The sequence below is a fragment of the Calonectris borealis genome, chromosome 16 (genome assembly GCF_964195595.1).
Source record: "Calonectris borealis chromosome 16, bCalBor7.hap1.2, whole genome shotgun sequence".
NCBI lineage: Eukaryota > Metazoa > Chordata > Aves > Procellariiformes > Procellariidae > Calonectris > Calonectris borealis.
In genome coordinates, this window is record NC_134327.1 from 5017638 (window position 1) to 5035676 (window position 18039).

At 42.5% G+C, this 18039-nt stretch overlaps 1 long non-coding RNA gene across 1 annotated transcript in view; it reads right to left on the minus strand.

The window, feature by feature from the left end:
* The window catches only part of LOC142089041 (uncharacterized), a 47252-nt gene that overhangs the window by 2573 nt on the left and 26640 nt on the right, over positions 1-18039 (minus strand). Inside the window, exons 2-4 of the long non-coding RNA XR_012676080.1 lie at positions 10801-11018; positions 6170-6820; positions 4216-4799 (exon numbers count right to left, since the gene is read on the minus strand). This is a non-coding gene — a long non-coding RNA (uncharacterized LOC142089041). The remainder of the gene's footprint in view (positions 1-4215; positions 4800-6169; positions 6821-10800; positions 11019-18039) is intronic.

The window sequence follows — 18039 nt, forward strand, 5'->3', positions numbered from 1 at the left end:
AGGATCACTTTGGTTCAGTTCAAGCTTTATGTACAGTTTTTCCCTAGCTAGCTGGCTTGGCTTGAGGAATAAAATGATATGTGTTCAGCGACCTTGATCATCCAACCTGTGTTTTAATTCCTGCCCTAGGAGGACTGTAGATATAAGTGGTAGGTGATCTGCAGAAGTCTCCTGTAAATATTTAAAAGTATTTGCCAAGGCCAGCCCAAGCTTTCTAGGGTGGTTTTGCTGTAATGCTTTTCGAAATCTCTCTTGGCTTTAGATAAAATGTCAGCTCATGAACTGTAATAACAGCCTTTCCCTTCAGGTTTATTTTTTTCCCCCAGTTTTGATCTAAAAAATTCCAGCACTCAATAGGAAATTTCTCACAGGGAAACTTTCTATGATAGCTACAAATTCTTACAATATCTCTCCGGCACAGTGCCTGTAGCGAGGAACCGCTGCAGCCTTTCAGCAGCATTTCCAGGACTTGCAGAGCGGCCGCGATGTCTCTCCATATTTTGCGTTGCTGAGCTGAGCCTGACGATGGCAGAGTTGCTTAGCTCCAGGCCGGCTTACTGCGAGGCATCACTTACAGAACTGATTACGGATGAATTGATAACACTGATGCCCCTCTCCTTTACAGCAGAGACTCTCTAATCCACAGCAGTATTAAACACACTGAAAAAGTGGGGGGATAAAAGAAAAAAAAGGGGGAAGAGAAAATTAAAAAGTCTGTCACTCCAATGCCATTTCAGTAGACCAAGGTCGCGGTGGGGCCAGATGCTGGTTACAGCTCAGCTTAAGGGAGCAAAGGTCTCTGGAGGGCTGATTGCAAACGGTTCAGGCTGCTCTAATCCCCACGGGCTGCTCACAAAAGGCAAAACAACTTCTGGGGACACCTCCAGCATCGGGGCAGCCAAACCGCGTTTCTTCCTCTGCAGCCTTTATGTCCTCAGCACAGGGAGCATGCTCCTGCACCGGGTCTACCCTGGGCATTGGAGGAGGATGTTTTTAAAATATGAAAGTATTGAAATAACATAAAAAGTAACTAGTAAACAGAAATGTGGGTACAAAAGATGCCACAGTTTTGAAAGGTAGATAATGGTAAGGAACTGAAGCAGAGACACTGTAAACATCAGTCATTTATGCACATTCTCCTCACCAGCACTGGATGTCTGTCTCTTGCTAGACCTTACTGCAATTTTGCCATTTTCCGAAAGCTGATTTTTTTGCATTGTTTTGAGTTTCATCTAATTTCCCTATTAAATGACAGCCTTCTGCAGAGCCTAGATGAAGAGGGTCACAGAATTTCTAGTAATGATTTCACAGACTTGCAACCATTTGAACAGAAGAGGCAGGTGTAGACACTGAAATAAATTCCACTGAATTGCCATTGCAGTCCTCAGTCTGCACCGGAGCCTGTTTAGCGCTGTACGAGGAGTCTGCAAAAGGCTTTGTGTGGGAACCTCCCAGGAGTTTTTTTACAGCTAACAATCTTGCTTAGTGCTACGGAGAAAGCATGAGATTTGCTGATAACATTTCTCTCTTATCATGTCCATTTTCAAAATACCATAAGTAAAGGATTTGGTAGAAACAATACCGTAATAATAAGTGATAATCAGAAATTGTAAGAGGATAAGGAAAATCTTAGAGAGTTCTTGTTACACATACAGACCTAAACTGTGTTCAGAAAAGAAAAAAAAAAAGCAAGCATAAAATAGAAAAGAACTGAAATACATGAACAACACCTGCTAGCCACGATACGTGACTACCCAGGGGCACAAGTTACACAAACCTTTTCTCCTGACTTAAGAGGGAGCAGATGCGTTGGGGGTTATTTCGCTGTCTCAGTGAGAAAGCTCCTGCAAATTTTTAATATCTCCCCACCCCAGAAAGTGGAAAGGGTCTACTAGGCAAGTTAAAAATACTCTTGTAAGCTCCTGGTCCTGCCGTGAGGGAGCGCTGCTGAGAGAACCCAGAGGCAGGCAGCCACGCACATGTCATCTGCGACCAGCTCCCAGAGCAGATGTAGCCCATTACTGGAGTCCCCGTCCGCAGGCTGGGTTTGCCACGTGTGCCCTCTGCGTGCTGCACAGCCCAGGCACGCCGGGTCCCCTCCAGCTGCAGGCAGCTGTGAAGCCAGAGGAGGAGAAGGAGAGGCTTTTCTGGCCAAGAAGCCGGGCTGGTGGTTGCTCTCCTTTGGCAGCTCTGCCCTTGACTCTAGTTCTAGTCAGGCAGCTCCCCATTTAATCCCGTGGCTTCAAGCACTTTCTAGGTGAGTCTACAGGATGAACAACTGGAGACAAGGTAGACATTAAAGCAGTTTTAGGAATGGAGATGCTAAATCTGTCCATATGGTGTCTTAGATCCAGCTTAAGGTGCCCGTGAGCAGTTCCCTGTAGCTACGCTCCATACAGAAAGCCCTGGGTGTCCCCAGAGGGTATGTGGAGCATGAACTTCATCGAAGACTTGCAGAAGCCGCTGCTGGTTTCAGGTGACTTCAGGCATTGCCTGATGTCTAAAGAAAAGAGGATGAGGAAGGTGGGAGGACACTACTTGAAGACCAGTGCTGAGCTGCAGTATCATATCTTTGCTGGCAATGGAGCTCACTCTTCTCCCCAAGGGCTGTGCTATCACTGACCCGTTTGTGTGCAACGACTTGCAGTCTGTTCCCTCCCAACAGATGTGCTAATTTTCTTGAGCAAGAGGCATCTCCTGCAGCATTTGAAAGGTCTCAAACAGGAGCTCAATGCCAAAAGTAGGAAGCGGCTAGAGAAAACAGTGGTTTCTGTGGCTAGAATCAATGAGGATTTGGGGCAGTTAGCATTTCTGGGTCTGCATTGCAAAGCATTCCTTAAAGTTTGGGATCTCTAGCTATTGAAAATAAATAACCATATAGAGCTATCTGTGACCCCAGCTCCAATTCTGAGGGAAGCTACTGCCGTAGCAATATACTGCTTGCTTGAAATGCAGTTGAATCTGCACCCGTGCTCCCTTTGCTAGGCTGTGTACTTGGCTTTCCAACTTTCACAGATGCTAAAGAGAGTGAATGAGCGGACCTTCTTAAACCTCTCTTTAAACTGACACACACCCCCCACACACACACTCACACACTGGGCTTCAGATTGTGCTCCTAATCACTTATGTTTATTTTCCAGGTTGGGAACTCTCCCGGTATTCCCAACACTGGGTTGCAAATGCTGCAAATAAAAGAAATAACTTTTTTTTGTTCTAAAAGGCATTTAACTCCAACAATATACAGTCGCAGCCGTGAATGACAGGAATTCATTTTATAGAATATGTTTCCCAGCCAGAAATGAAATTGGCAGTGCAACCCCTTCACCCCCAAAAATTACTTGGCTAAAGTAGTAGCCAGCTGAACAGGCAAAAAAAACACAAGAGGATTAAACCAAATATGCAGCTCAAACAGAAGAGTAGTTGAGCATTTCAATACACAGCTGATTCAGCAAAACAGATACACGTTCAAATGAAGGATGTCACTGAAAGAGAAAACCAGGCAGCTTAATCAATAAAGTGTGCAGCCTGTCCTGGTACAGGAAAAGCAGCAGCTTAACAAGCCAAACAGAAAAATTAACTGGAAGAAAAAGAGTCATAGCGAGGAAAAACAGTGAAATCAAAACATGTGAGCTCGAGCAGTTTCATCCCGCACAGCCGCCTCAGAAATGCTCAAAGGTGGCACTGTAAAAATGGCCAATGCAAAATGTTCCAGAGCCGCTATTTCCCAAGGAAAAGCCCTGCTGCTTTTGCCGGGACCTTGAAGCCCCAGTGGAAGCCGCGTCCAGGAAAGGTAACTCATGGGGATAGGCCACTGCCACACACCTTCTTGGGACTAATCCTTGCAGTGTGGGACTAGAGGAGCTCAGAAAACAAAAGCTTTTTTTTTCTCAGTCACACAGTTTCTAGGAAGTGGGATATTATTTAATTCAAGATTGCAAGTTTATTATTTTCACCTAGATACACGTTGCTTTATTAACGTACACAGATTTATTATTCTCTGTGAACTATGCAGAAGTGGATTTGATTCACAAAAATATTTTTACTTCACTGAATGCTTTGAAAAATGGTATGCCCACACTGTGCAGCAGAGAAATTGTTGAAGAGTACAATCTTTCCAAGCAAAGGTAAAGCAAAGTTAATAACTTGAACATGTCAGACAGAAGAACTGCTTCCATGAGAAAAATGTTCACTCATACAATACATTCTCATACTCACACCCTCCTCACAAGAGATTCTGTACTTCTCAGTTGCCACAAAAGTTGGGCTGTCCCAGTCACAGCATTGTTCCTTGTGCTAGCCTGGATATCGGACACTTTGGAAGGAGAGGAGGGCTTGCTTGGGAGGTGCAATGTTTGTCAGTCCTCGTGTCCTTGAGGTTGGAACACAGACAGAAGCTGCTATTCCATCACCTTCCTGCCAACAGAGAAATCTGCTCAGAGAAACCTTCTCACAAGAACAAACCTTCTTCACAGAAAAGTAAACAGGAAAGGCTGAGAGAGCAGCTGATTGAAGGACATGCCAGTGCACATTAAAATATTTGCTAATTGCAAATATATTGTCCCACTGTGCTGCCAGCTCCAGCTCTGACTCACATGAAATGTCAATTGGCTCCAGATTGAATTTTGCGGTTAATAACCTCATCGCTCGCCTACCAAATCTGCCCAGACGAGGGGAGACTGCAGTAATGCCCAACACCGATTTCTGCGTTCTCGTTCTTGTTTCTTCCCTTCTTCATTTCCACGTTATACCGGGGTAGTTATGCATAAAGCAAGCTGCAATGCTGAGTATGACCTGAAAACCTAAAGAGTGAACTAATATTTAGATTTCATTCGCAAAGGGAAGAGCCTTGTTGAAGTTGATTAGACAAAGATCATGTGCAAGGTTTTGCCATTTGTTGCAAGTTTTCTAATCAGCACAACATTGCATGAATGAAGAGGCTGGACATCACCCAGCAGCCTGTGAGCAATGGCCAGATAAATCTTTCCAAGCAAAGGTAAAGCAAAGTTAATAACTTGAACATGTCAGACAGAAGAACTGCTTCCATGAGAAAAATGTTCACTCATACGAGTTAAATGTTCAGGACTGGTTAAAAATCACAGTGTGAAAATAAACAGAATGAACGCTGGCTTCTGATGCTTGGGTTTGGATTGTTGTGTTTATAAGGATAAGGGAACATAAATTCCCACCTGCTGATTGAAACTCTTTCCCTTACTGTTTTTGGATTATTCCTGGTTCAGGTACTGGAGAGATGCTAAAGAAGAAATGTTTATAAAAAAGAGAGAGGAAAAAAACGTTGGAAGCAAACCAACAGTGAAACAAGACTGCCTTTCCAATAACAAGGAACTTGCAATTATTGTTCAAATCAGGTTCATATTTGGAATTGTAGTTCTAATCCAATAAAGTGTGTAATTTCAGGCACATAAATAACCCCCATTTCTAAGGGGATTTAAATCTCACTGCTTTGATGGGCTGGTGATATTATAACAGGAAAATGGTAAAACTGAATGACTGCTATCATTTAGCAGTATGAATTCATCTGACTTAAGAGTTTAAAAGGCTATGCTTTTCGTAGTGCTTACCTAACCACCCACTTATTTTTTTTGTGTTTCGGCAGGACAGGAATGTGGTTTCAAAAGAGCTGATCAATATTAACATTGCACGGTACTACATATTACCTCTGTTTTGCATAAACTACATTGGAGAACCAGCTAATGTGTAATTTATGCACAAGAACACATCTGCATCCTTTCTGAATATGGGTTTAGAAATCTTCCTGGTTTTAATCTTCAAACCGTTAAAACTGTTCCTTATATATATTGTCTATACACCTTCTTCAACAGAGTTTTGTCAGTGTGTGTGAGTTATGCATAAAGCCTACGGTGAGATAGATGCATAAAACTGCAGTTTAGCTGGGTAGACATAAACATTCAGCAAACTTTGTTTAATTAGTCACTAAATCAGTCTTTCTGCCTTTGTTGACTGACTGATATTTTTGAAGTATTACTGACTCTTCTTAAAATGTCTGTCCTTGTTTTTTGCTTTTTAACAAATATATGACCTGGTGCTTAAATATCCACTATTGCAATTCAGTGCGAATGGCAATGCTGAGATGACAGAATTATTACACTGGATACAGAGCTGTCAAATTTTAAGACAGCAAAATACTCACCTGTGACGCGTAGCATATGGCAGAAACCTGAGAAAATCATCAGCGGAGTTAAGAATAAATAGAAGCTGTGTTCCCTAAAAAATATAATCTGACATGCAAACATGGATAATCTTGAAATGTACTTGACAGTCTGTGATTTGAGTCAACAGATTATAAAATCAGAGGCACGCAGTACCGCATTTTCAAATAACAAATTACAGCATAGCTCTTAATGCTGAACTTGATGTGTAAATAAGATGCTTTTTCTATATACTATGTAAAGAGTTCGTTAAAATACTACAGCTAATTATGCTTCAAGCATTTACAGAGTCACCTGTATTTATCCAATTTTGATTTTTTGGTGCCCATCTTATACTTAAGCAAATTTGATGTGCAGTGCTTGAAGTGACAGTATTTATTAGACACTTTACTGAAGTAGTACAGAAACAGCCACTCTGCCTGTACAAATAAATCACCCGGAGCTGCAGCATATTTCCCAGCCCATGACGTGTGCACCTTAGTTACCTCCTCCGGTGATCTCGTGGGGTTAGAAAGGCTCCTTAAGGTGACAGGAAACAGCGAAGCCTCTTAAACCATTTAATTCCCCTTATCTTGCATTCACGTCAGGGATGAGGTCCCAGTACACCGCATACAAAACATCAGTGTCATCATCTGTTCGGGAAAGACCATTACTACCATCTAACCTGGCTGCTCCTCAAGACGATGAGGAGCTGTTTCAGCTCTTCATTCAGACACTTTCAAGTCAGCAGGATTTACAGTTTCCTTATCCGACATTTCATTTTACCATTAAATTTCACGACTCGTCATAGCAGTACACATTATTCAAGAGTTGCGTAGTTTTATACACAGAATCAAAGCAAAGAAGGATTTGGGAGATTTTAAAAGAAATCTGATTATATAGTTTCTTGCCAAGAAGAATCAGAAGAACAACTTTGGAGCAGCTGCTTTTTCTACCCAAGACTCCCAGTGCTCCAGCGAGAGCCTCTTCCCTGCTCTGCCTTTACTCTCTGCTGGCTCTGAGCAGACCTGGACCCACAGCAAACCCTGTTGGCCAACAGTTGATGGATGTCTTCATCTGATGAATGCAGCAAATCTGTTTTGCTACCTTGATTCTGTGCTTTAGATTCAGTCCAGTCACACGCTATCCCTCCTGCCTTGCAGTGAACAATGCAAGACGGATGCAGACTTGCACAACACAACACTCCCCTCTTGAGAAGAGGGAAGATGTTTCACTATCGTTTAATCAATACCAATTGGACCCACTCCAGTATCAATTAATCATTTAATTGGAGACTTTCCAGCATGAGAAGGAAATGTTCTGCCTCCCGCCATGCACTTCTGAGCAAACGCAGATTAGAAATGTGATATACCTGAATTAGCCTTCCCGGAGACAATTCTGCACCTCTCTACTTGTGCAAGACTGAAAGCAGATGACCAAACTAAGCATCCCTCAAATAGCAATTCCCATAGGGGCCACCATCAAGACCATCACTGGGAGGTGGCGGCAAGAAGCTAAATTACTGGTGTTGGACATCACGTTGAGCAGTGCCCAGCCTTTGGTAGAGGTGCTTGGTCTAAGGCAGGACGGGAGCAGTGGAGCTGGAAGCGATGCACCCGACGGTGGGGAGGGCCACGGCGGTGCCAGAGCCGCCGCGTCTCCCCGCTTCCCTTGCAACGGGTTGTGCCTGTTTACAGGGAAGTCTATTCACACTTACACTAAAGCCTTTACCACTGTTCTAGGAGCATAAAAGCATCTTAAAATGAGTGGATATCACTGTTCCACCAATTTAAAACCACTTTTGACTGTCAGAGTGGTATAAAGGAGTCTTAATGTAAATAAGAGTGTGGTAGTAATCTGATCTCGTATCCGTAGGGGGGCTGATTCTCTTCTCGTTTACATCAGGTTTATTTTCGTATAACTCCATTAGTTTCAGTATTTATTTTTGCATGAGTGACAGCAGAATTATGCCCAGCATAATCACACATGAAGTGTAAAAATCCAACTTGACTAATTTCTAAGTATTAGCCACAAATGTTAGAAGCCAAAGCAGAATCTCAATGAAGTGATCTCCCAGTCTGCTCTTATTCTTTTTTTCCCCTCCATATCCAAATTCGACATGCCTCCGAGTTACAGAAGGAACTATGAGGAGGGAGCCAAGGAAAAGTAGCTAAGACAACCTGGCTTCTACTCAAATTTAGTGTTCAAATAAAACTAGGTATGAAGAGACTGCTTGGGAAATTGTATATTCTCTGCAGAGTTCTGCCTTGTTCAAAATGAGAAGGAATAAAGTCAGCACAGTCTAAGACCACCTTGGTAAGGCGAAGAGTTGGAGACAATTGTTCAACTTTCAAATGATGAAACGCTCACAGGCAACATTTCGCCCGTCTCTGGTTGCTGTTGGTTGGATTGAGATTTTATAGCTCTGTACACGATGAAGAAAGCTCAGGGAAGGGCAAAGTTTTGGAGAACTCCTCTCCAAGCTCTGTTATCGTCCATGACAGGAGGTGGTGGAGCTAGTCGTGAGGAATAAGGGAGGCGGCCACAGCCACATTTTGGTACTGCTCCTGGGAATAAGAAGGGACCAGGAACCAGGGTGTACCATCCGATCTTCCTCCTGAGACCACAGCTTTGTAAGTGCCAGTCTCAGTCTAAACCAGCTCAAGCAGCAAAATTTCTCATGAGCTATTTATTGACTGTCCCCTTTACCTGAAGTTTTAGGAAGCAGGTAAATCTGGATAAAGTTGACTTGTACCGTAGAAATAACCTTGCATTACTGACTCAATGACATACTGTCTTCAGTAAAGTTTTTTTATTTCTTTCTCCCTTCAGTTTTTAAAGAAAAAGCAATGACCCTCTCCCGCAGACAGCAGCTACTGTGGGCCACAAAGCACAGACCCAGGGCAGAGTTTATGGGCTTTACACTTTCAACAACCTGCTTTTCTCTCTTTTACTTGCGAAATAGTTGTTCTGCCACCACAGTATTCCTGAGCTGGTACATGTCTGAACCGTGCTGTCTGATGAGGTATCCAGCAGTCTTTATGTCTAACAGGGATCATTGCTTTCAAAAGCCTGTCCTGCTAAATAATAGATAAAAGAGATGAACCATGGTGTGGTTTCAGTTCTGAGCGCTTGATACGCTGGAGCAACAAGTGTTATGCTTTCAAGGGTGTCAGAAAGAAGCAGAGAATACAAAACAGAAATGGAGGAAAGCGGCAAGAGGAAAAAAAGAAGATGGGAAAGAGCCTGGCAAAGCAGAAGGCATGGAATGGAAGCTTTGGAAAGGATTAAATTGCATTGGTACACACTGGCGTCCTGCAAAGCAACAGATATTTCAGTGATGAGTGCAGAATCCCAATGACTCACCTAACGGGAATGACTGAATCCTCATCCCCTCCACCTATCTCAGCACTTCATTCCAGCTCCCATTTATATTCCTTGTAAGTGCGATCACTGGACATCCTTGAAGTGTTACAAATTACATGCTGCTTCTTAAATCAATCCATTAGGATATTAACATTTTCTCTGCCAAGGTAGTAATAAGCAGCGCCTAGCTCTCTTGGTGAAATTTGCCTTATAACCACCTTGTAGCGCTTATTAATACAGCTATTTGACAATTTGTCATAATCTTTTTATAACAAAAAAAACAGCTATTTCTCTAAAATCAGGGTTTTAATTAAACATAAATTTTCTCAGTAGCTCAGGTGGGGGGTTGAATGCAGAACATTCCATTTCATTTTTCATCGCTTTCATTTTACATTCAGTTTTCCTATTTTAATCATAAATAATGAAAAATAATTACTAAAAAACATGTTTGATTACAAACTTGAAAAATTCCCGTAGCTTTTTTATGGATTTTTTAATAATTCAGACTGAATCTATTTTTTAAAAGTATGTGAATTGTAATTTAAATTAACAATTAAAGAAATTTTACTGACATTTTTTTCTCTTTCTCTCTCAGACTCACAATCTTTATATATATATATATATATATATAAGAAAAGATATAGATGGTAGGAAATATGTATTTATTTCAGAAAGATTAAAAAAGCACATCTGTATTTTGTGAGTCCTTCAAATGTCTTAGCATTTCATTCTTTGGTTTGCCTCTTCTTTCCTGCTAATATCTTCCCTTTTGTTTTTGAGAACAGCAACAAAAATAGAATTACTCTTTAAAAACATCTAGCTATTTTTAACATTTTATTAATATTTACCAACTCTAGTCCTGTCTTTCTGCCATCTGATGTGTCAAGATTGCTGTGTGTACCTCTGATGGCAGACATTCTTTTCTCCAATATGCTATTGGGTTGGGTTACCAGCAAAGACGAGCCTTTATAATGCCCGTGAAAGATTCAGAATGGCAAATTTCATCAGTCTTTGAAACCAAATATATGCAAAGTGCCGCAATAGGCAGGGGAAAAAAGATTCATTTCTTGTTCAGATAAAAGATTTCAATTTTTGCTTTTAGAAAACATTGCATGAAGTAACTAGGTCAGAGCTATGCTAAACCCACACTTCATTTATCTGATATGTGTGCTGCATAACAGTTCTGTTTAGTAGTTTAGATTTGACCTGAATTAAATATGAAGCTCAAAAAAAATGATTAAAAAAAAAAAAAAGAGATCTGACTTACCACGATGCCAAAGCTTTCACGCTAAATATATGGCCATCTTCTTCTCGCTGTCCAGTTCAACACAGCTCGTGGTACTCATGTCCACAGGAGCTCCAGCCGCTGGAGTCCTTCTCTCAGCTGAAGAGACCTGCAGCTGGAAATGGCTGCAGGGTGAGACAAACACGTCGTGTTCGTGAACAGGAATAGCGTTTTCCCCTCTCTGGAGCCATAAAAGTGTACTGAAAAGAAAGCAGCAAGCCTCAGTATTAGCTTTATTCTGTAAGACTCACATCTATTATTATGTCTCACAATGCATGAGGAACCTTTATGCAAGGATCTTAACGCACAGGCTAAGAAGCCTGGCAGCAGCCATACAACAGCTAAGAGCTCAGGTGTGGTGATGGCATTGCCATTAGTGCCTATTTAAAGTCACATATATAAAAAAAAACCACATGGAGACACACCATCCCATTTGGAGAGCTGGAAGACACTTGGGTCAGCAAATGCAGGCATGTCCTGAGGATGGCCAGCATGCAAGGGGTGTCCAGCCCCCAGGACATCACCCATCGCCTCCACTGGGAAGGGGTCCCCAGACTCGATCACTATAATGAGCTGTTGTCTGTGCAGTTACCCAGAGCCCGCTCTCCTGCTGAAGAAATAACACTTAGACTTGTAATTTCCAAAGGAATCAAAGGGCGCTTAGTGAAGAATTATAGCTCTTTCTTTGGACTAAGATACAAAGAGGGACTCACGTGAGGTACACAGCTCTTACAGAAAATTTTTGAGGTAGATTCACACCAAAGATGAGAAGTAAATTACAATTGAAAGTCTCCTAGTGTGGATCACTTCTGAATGTGTACTTGTACTTACAATACCCAGAAAAGCTGCCAGTTCTTTCCTTTCTGCAGTACCGTGAGAGGCAACCAACCCTGAGGCATCAGACAACAACAACAAAAAAAAGAACAAATCCTTTTCTTTGGAGAGTGACTGGGAAATCTTTAACACCAAGTGCAAAATGTTTTGCTACACGTGGAAGTGGTCTGAAAACACTGTGTGTAAATAGTTGATCGCATTAATTATAATACCTTGTATTCTAGGATGTTACGTGTTTCCTAGGTTTAGTAGCCGCAATAAAATTTTTCTGCACCTTGTAGATGGTTCATTTCCATGAACTATCTCCTTACAAGGTGGTTCCTTCCCAGCATCTCTCATTAACCGACTGCTCCAGGTCCCAGACTGTAGAAGACTCTGCAAATAAAACTCAACAGACCTTTTGTAATTAATACCTTCGTGCGAGAGGATAAATGGGGTGGCTTTCAGCTGTCAAACTGGAGGTTCTATGCCATCTTTTTTTTTATTTTCCCTGCATTTAAAAGGATATTTCAGAGATGTGTAAATTACGAGTAGGGTGGACGCATGCACTGACTGCTTGCATTAACATATTTCTGCTATGCAAAAGGGAGTGAGAGCAGCTTTGCCTGCTTACCAGATATGAATTAGCATTGAATAAAAGACCTATGCAAATGGTCTTCACTTTGTTCCAGCCAGGGCACGTGAACAAATTTAGGACTAGAGCCCATCAGGCTCCTTATGTGCCACCTTTATTTGTCTGCTTGGCCACACTGCCCAAGAACCTTTTGCAACGGTCTTCAGTGAAAAGCAAGGAAATCTACTTGTCGGCAAGCAGGATTTGCTTCTCCAGTGCACCAACCTTGAAGATCTGAGCACAAGCACTGTGGACAAAAATCTGCTTTATGTAAGAAGAAAAAACTGCAGTAGTGGTGTTTTCACTTTTAATGCATCATCTCTAAAGTGAGGAAATAAGTCAAGTTGCTAATGTCCTTTTAAATTATATACGCTTATGTGTTATATAATGTATAAGCATTAAAAAATACTTTCTTTTCCATTTTGGGGGGAGGCAGGCAGTTTTGCTTGTAATTCAAACAAGTTTACAGTTTCTTCCCTAACACTTAAAGTAGGAATCTGCAGCTGAGAGGAAGGCAAAAAAGTGTTCTTCATATTCTGTGATGAGACGTTTCTGAATTAATCAATCTGCATTGTGGTTTTTGGGGATTGGTTTGTTGCTTCCTCGCTTACGATTAGCTGAAAGTCTGCCAATTAATTCTCTGAAACCTAATCTACCCATCTCCCCAAAGGAGACTAATCAAATACCTGGGAACTGAAATTCAGCATTCTCCCAGGCACTAAAACCCACGGAGCCAGCAGACAGTGGCTTGGTGGTACAGCTTTCCCACCTGCCCTTTCCCAAGAGCTTTCTCCAGGCTTCCCCTTCCCTCTCCCCGGCCTGCAGGGGCTCATTACCTCACCACCTTTTGTGGGCATCCCCCACTGCTCCTCTAGGGCTAAGGAGTTAACCTTTTCTCTGCCTAATTGTCTAGGTGATTATCATAAGTTAAACACTAGAGTAGTTTGTTCACAGGTTGGGCTAAACTTGAAGTTTATTGTTTTCTTTGCCAATCCTGCAGAAGTACTTGCATATTTGAAAGCATGTCCATTTTTTCCAAGCTCTATTAGCTAGTTGCGTAAAAGGTATTACCTGTCTCTTCAAATCCGGCCTTATCGTTTTCTTTTCTCCAACCATTCAGGCTACATCTAGTGGTCTGAGTATCAGCTTTTGCCCACTGCTTCCTCTTTCTCGCCTTAAGGTGGTTTCCTGCTCGCTGACTGCTATTCTAAGACCTGCAGAAGTTTCTCCATTGGTTAATAAAACTTGGACTGAAAGCAGACCTTCTGAATATGGCTTTTGAAGCCCACATATAGATTAAAATTTAATTATGATGTATGACTATGAGCAGATTATGATAGTAGCATTCAAGTTTGCTCTGTTGACAGGTCATGATTTCTTCTTTCCAGTTAGTAGTGACTATTCAAAAGTCAAGCTGGATAATTCATTGGGATAGTACATGCTGTTAAAGTATTTGCTTCTTCACTGAATAAGCACCATTTTAATTAGATCAAATCCCTAAGGACTTATCTCAGCATCTTTCTTAATTAAATAATTATGAACATCTCCTTTCAGCGACAGGAACAAAGGAGTTGTAAGACTCATGGGTTGTTAGACTTGAAAGACTCAACCACCCACCCCACCCTACCCCCCACCCCCCAAAAAAAAGGAAAAAATAAAACCTCCTCAGGAATTTAGGTTTTTTTCCTGCAAAAAGAGAAAACACCAGGAAAAAACAAGTTTTACGTAAGTCAACAGGTGATTAACCATTGGTACAAATGACCAACAGAACAGGGAGATGTAAAGTCTTTCTGGAAACCCTACCAAAATCAAACATAAGATGCTTCGCTAAACGCAGGAGTGCTGGATTGAAACTGGTACAATCATATGATCCTGTGGTTCTTCCTAGCTATAAATGCAATTCATTTTCTTATATAAGATCTATCTGAGGCATTATCCTAGAAAAATATGTCATTGTCAAATTAGCCAGGTTCAGCACTGGAATTTAATATTCTCATCCTCAGGCTAAGTGTGATTCTCAACGTGTGGGAGTACTCCAGAAATTCCTAAATCAGTGCCTGAGTGACAAAAATGATGAACACTTATAACATGTACAGGATTTTTCATCAGGGAATACCAAATGGTATTCATGAAGGAAACGTTCATGGTTAACTCCACCTGATAGATGGGGAAAAAAGAGGTCCAGGCAAGTGTAGCGACTTTTTAATGGCTACCCCCACCCCACCAGAGCTACTGACAGATCCACTGCCTGTCCACTGCTCATTTTAGTCTCAGAAGATCATTCTTTAAGTTCACAAAAAATAAGAACAGTCATTGCCCAGTGATGGCAAAAGACACCAGAGACTCACAGTGAAATGAAGATGTATGAAGATGAACAGCAAGCAAGCGCTAAGGAAAGGTCAGTAGAGGTTTTCTCATAATATTTTTGAAAGAAAATCAGCTGTCTACTCCCCCAGTCCTTGAATCTGATACTACTTGTTCCCAATTCAAACTCTTTCCAAGATATTTGATTCAAACACAGTTGGCACACTGCAGCATTGCCTGAAGCACATCCACTTTCCAGCTCCCATCCTTCAGATTCCTTCATTGCAAATGAATTTCGTTAACAACGGACATTCCAGTTTATCATTTTTTCTGCATGATCATTTTACTCCAAGACAACGGCTGGCACCTTGCACACTTCTCAGATGAGAAGCTCTCTGTTGTAGGGGTTCCCAGCTCTGTTCATGTGTCATCACCGGGGCGTCCATGTATCCAAACATTCCCTGTTTGGGAACCCCAATTATAATCTATTTCTATTCTGGGATGTGAGACAATGGGAACCATTTGTGGATCTCTGGGATCTGAGAGTTGTAAGGATGTCTACAGAAAAGACACCCTGCCCTGCCCTGTTACTTTGGTTTCTTTCTCTGGAAGAAGCTGTGCTTCCAAGGGTTTTTCTGGCTCACGCTGTAAGTTTGCCTGTGTAAGAAAACAGACTTCTGTTGGCCTTGCACCAATATTATCACAAAACCTAAAGCTGGATAGTCAGCTGAATTTAAAACCTAGAACTTTTTCTTCTGGAGAAGCCAGCAGCTCTCTGCCTCTGCTCATATCCCGCTTTGTGCCACTGTAACCAAGATTATTTCACCAGCACGAGTGAGAGGAGCATCAAAAGCAGGGAAGAACAGACTAAAATAAAGCAGAACAGGGCCTCCAGCTGGGAAGCTGTGCATGTGAAAGACAGGGAAAGAGATATATGCAACAAAATAGCTATTAATCCACAATAAATATATTTTAAAAATACCAATTAGAGCTTGCCATTACAGGACTCCTGCATCAGATGCATTTCAGGCAACTAATAATTATTAAAAACCTGTTTATTGAGTTAGGTTACTTTTCATTAAAATGTTCTCACCTATTGGGCATTTAATCAGCACACAATAAATTATCCATTTAAACAGCCATTACTTTCTTTAGTCAAGTGCATTAGAAGCAGTTATTTATGGACTCTTGATTACAATAGATCCAAGAAACTCACAAAACTACAGCGCGTGCATGCGTGTGTGTATATCATCACTGCTAAAGTAATTGCAATTACAGGAGGTCAGTCAGCAAACTGCAAAAGCTGGGCTGAAGTTCTCGGAAAGACTAACAGCTACAAGATCTTTCTTGACAGCACATGGCTGGCCTGGTTTGCTGGAGGAATGAGAATTGAGGGACCAGCCACCGAGGTGCTGGGGAGGCATAAGTCAAATATCCTGGATCATATAAAGATATAGCATAAAGGGCAGTGGTTATGGGGAGTTGACTGGAAAAATATGGTGAAAACTGTAGCAAGAGATTTCTAAGTACAATGCCAGGGACTTTTACCTAATATATGTCTACCCATGCCTGTGGATTTTTGGAAGAAAAAGTGCATACAAATCATCAGCTTCCTGCCAGGACTCTTCCAGAGTGGTGCACGTGATACCAGTATCTCTGCTCTTGCGGGATGCGAGTCCTTTGACATTACCAAGTTGGTGAGTGGCTGCCATCATCACCTGTTTTTTAAATGAACTCCAAGCGCAGATCTGCACAGCGTTAGCTGGGTGCTTCTGCCCTGGGGCCAGCACGGGAGGTGGCATCCTTGCCCCAGAAGCCGGCCTGCTTATCGGGGGACCACTGCACCCTGTCCCTCGTGCCCAGAAGTGCCAGGCGAGGGGAGCAGGCTGGCACCGTGCCAGCCTGGGCCGAGGGCGGGAAGCCGAGGGAGGCTGTGCCACAGAGAGCCGCTAAGCCAAAATTTCACTTTTGATGTCATATTGTTCTTGTCATCCTCTTCTGCAGCCCTCTACAAAAAAGAGTCAAGTACTTATTTGTTAATTTATGAGGAAGAGCCGAGGCTGTGATTACCTGTAACTACGCCTCTACTCCAAGCTGAAATATTACAGGTTCTCAGCAGGGGCTTTCTTCAGAAGAGCACTTTGAAGCACAGGAGAGTACCAAACGCGCACGAGAAGAAGAGGTTACGTGAGCCGAGGCAGGCAGACGGCGTTATGGGCTGGGGAGGCGGTGGACAGATGACACCAGCAGCCCGGACAGGGCAGGAGCATCCAAGGACAGCATCGTCGAACGTGAGCGAAAGGCAGGCAGGCCACGTGCTCGGAAAGACTGTGCTGGTTTTGTGGCCGCAGCAGATGCTCTCCCGCCAGGCAGGCAAGGGGAGGTGGCGTGCTACGGGACGGGAGGAAACCCCCAGCCCACCGGCGGCACGGGGGGCACCGGGAAGCCCCGTGGCAGCACAGCAGGACGCGCAGGATCCAGCACCGCGGCTGCAGGCAGCTCTGAGAGACGCCTGACATCTCCACGGGGATGAAAGTCATCTTGAGAGGTGGAAAGCTTCGAGTGAGGACTCCTGAAGTTTCATTCCTAGAGCACGGCGTCAGGCAGAAAACCTTAACAGCCCGTGAAAGGAACAGTTTAAGGTACAGCGGAGATGAGAACTTTTTGTTCTCAGGGGGGTCTCATAGAGACCCCTTTTTTTTTTATCCTTTGCCCAAGTTTAAAAAGCTGGTCATGATGCTCAGAAGACAAAATCAAAATATTTAAACCAGTGTAACATCCACCAGCGCTAGTGAAGTTAAATAGGTTTATACCTCTGTACATTGTCTCCATCTCCATCCTCCACGCTTCGAAAGCTAAACTAAGCTCAGTATATACCCGACTTGCACATGCAGGGACAGCGCGTGTCTTATATCTCCTCCTTTAACCTAACACCCACCCAGCCGGTCCTGAGCTCTCAGTTACCAATAGCTGATAACACACGTGGCTCTGCACGCTCTTACGTCTGCAGGGAGCAGGGGTGAAAACGCAGCTGGTACTAGCTATGCCCAGAACATCCTTTTACATCCTTGCAGATGGGAAGACCCTTTCATCTTTGTTGTCTGGCCGTGTTTACTTGATGAAGTTGTAAAATTTGATCAGACTAAAACACCCTCCTGGAACAAATGCAAAGTACAAAAGAGCACAATCACCAAATGTCGTATAAACAATGAACAAACAGATTCGCATGTAAGTAATTTGGTAAAGAAGAGGATTTGGAGATCTATAAAAATAAACAGGCCCAGAACAAGCCGCAGACATAATTAAATCAGTGAAATGAAATATCAAATGCTGGCAGTCCACAAACACTTTGATGATGATAATAATATTAAGGACTCAGTGGATGAAAAGCAAGAGAGAAAATTGGTCCATTAAAAATAATGGTGAACAAAACAAGGACCATGTGATGGAGAGAAGGGCATGTTACACAA